The sequence below is a fragment of the Crocuta crocuta genome, unplaced genomic scaffold (assembly GCF_008692635.1).
Source record: "Crocuta crocuta isolate KB4526 unplaced genomic scaffold, BGI_CrCroc_1.0 scaffold457, whole genome shotgun sequence".
Lineage (NCBI taxonomy): Eukaryota > Metazoa > Chordata > Mammalia > Carnivora > Hyaenidae > Crocuta > Crocuta crocuta.
In genome coordinates this window covers 3,482,386-3,484,669 of record NW_027531318.1, presented here as the reverse complement: position 1 = coordinate 3,484,669, position 2,284 = coordinate 3,482,386, and the positions used below count along the sequence as shown (strand labels likewise).

Here is a 2,284-nt window from a genome sequence, read left to right as displayed (position 1 = left end):
TGGTTGCTTAACCTACTGAGCCACCTAGGTTCCCTGTAATTATAATTCTAAAGGCTCTGACCTGAGTCTATTCTTGTGGGGCAGGAACTAGATCCTAGTTTCTTCTCTAGGTAGACACTAGTAGCTAAAGCAACAGTTAGTCCTAAAAGGATACAAAATAAAGTCATAGGGGAAATTGCCAGGGATTTGAGGAGTGCAAGCATAATGGAAAAAAAGGCAACAAATGGGCAGAAATCTCTCAAATGGGCAGAAATCTCTCAGAGGAAGCAGAATTAAAAATCCTCTTTCCCTCTTGTCTGCTATAGTACAAGGATCTGCTGCCATGTCTGCCAACCTGTGATGGATGTTCTCCAGTGGAATTGCTCTGCTTCCTGATCAAGAGGAATAAGTAGACATACAGCACGAACCCATCATCTGAAAGCTGCAACTTCTTCGCTACAATGGGCTGATTCACTGTAAGACTGTGGGCGTAGAGCCGTGGCCATGGCCGAGGGGTAGTGGTGGTCAGGAAGCAGAGATCTGGCCAGTGAAACCCTGCAGCTTCCTGGTGCAGACCCCCTTCAACAACACCCTGACCACCCTCAGCAACATCAGACACATAATCTGCAAGAACACATACCATCCAGATCTGTACTTAGCCGCAGTCCGCAAAGCCAGTGCCATCCTGTGCAGCCAAAAGCCTGTGATGGTGAAGAGGAAGCCGCCTGCCCCACCAACAGCTCTTGAGGACCTGCTCCCCACCTCCAAAGCAATAAAGATGTCAACCCCTTAAAAAAGAAACACAAAAACTGATCAAGAACGTAAAGTAAGTACAATTAACATCACCAGAGAGATATGGAAGACTATTGAAAAATGCCACAGGAACAAGCAATTATAAAGAAGAAGCAATTTGAAATCTTAACTTTGAAAATATAATTGTTGAAATGAGGGATTTAGTGGATGGTTGAACTACAGAATTGATACAGCTGAATAAATAAAATTCTCCTAAAAACATCACAATGGGATAAAAAGATAGACTGAGAAGCAAGCGAAGCTATAGGGAAGTGGAAACAAGTATCAAGACCCCATGTATAAAGACACCCAGAAATAATGAAAAAGCAAAATAGAGGAGGTGAAATATTTGAAGGCATATTGGCAAAAGTTTCTCCAAAATTAAAATGGTTAATCTGGTATTAAAACCCAGGAAGCCCTCCTCTAGTATTTGGGCTTTCTGCTACTCACTTTCAGCTTTGGCAACCATTGGGCAAACTTTGAATTGGATGAGATTCAGCAAGGCTCTGGGTAGAAGATGGACAGTGTTGCACCATACCAGCACTAATCAACTTCAGCATGTGGTGGAAAATAAGACATTACATATAATGGCGGCACAAAGTATATCTCAGAATTAACCAGAGAGGAGAAAAATGGACTGTTACAGAACATGAAGTAAGAGCTACTTCTTAAAAGGTTTAGCCTGGGAATGGTGCAGTCATTTCCATGGGGCTTAGTCTTAAAAGAGGTCGAAAACATTTGCCAAAATACTATGAAAAAAACCTGCTAACAATGGTTATCTGAATAAAATCAAACATCCAGCTATTTCCAAATATCTGTCTGAATTGTGTTATTGGGGTATCGATTCTTTCATTGTCTTTCTTCATCCGGAAAATGGGCAGATTTGTTTTAGCTTTGTTGAGGGATGGAAATAACAGCTAGCAGACATACCTTGGGACCGTTCCAGTAATGTTTGGTCATGGAAACCCCCAAAGACAGCCTCTCTTCTAAGGCAGCCATTGGTGATGCCCCAGTGTATTCATTTATTGCAAAAGAGTGTGTAGAGGGAAATATGGCCAAGTACCTAATGCAAAATGCATAACTGTGTGTGTATGCAAATGATGTGCAGACATACCTAGAACTTTAATAAAAGTGTGATGGAGCTCAAATGCAATTGACTAGAGGTTCCCACACGTGGTGCACTTGGCGGAAAGCCTAAAGGAGAGCTGGTCCCTCTGGCTTCTCTTTTCTATTGTATTATGGGCTAAGTGTCCATGGAAATGCCTGGCACTCAGATAGTAATAAAGCATATTTATATTCATCACCTCTTTTATCTTCTTAGCAATCCTGGACATGATTTATTTCATATTAAAACTTAGAGGTGTAGGATTTCAAAGTTGGGAGGAATCGCAGAGATCCCAGAACAGTCCCTCCATTTTGTGAGTGAGAAAAGAGTTCCAGAAGAAGTAACTCACTTGTTTGAGTCCACAAGCAAAGGTGACGGTTGAGGATTGGGGATTATCTGCCACTACAG

The 2,284-nt window shown here is 41.8% G+C and overlaps 1 pseudogene; it reads left to right on the top strand.

The window, feature by feature from the left end:
- The first annotated feature begins 322 nt into the window (after nucleotides 1–322).
- Nucleotides 323–1,583, top strand: LOC144237999 (large ribosomal subunit protein eL28 pseudogene; annotated as a pseudogene).
- Nucleotides 1,584–2,284: the final 701 nt, after the last annotated feature.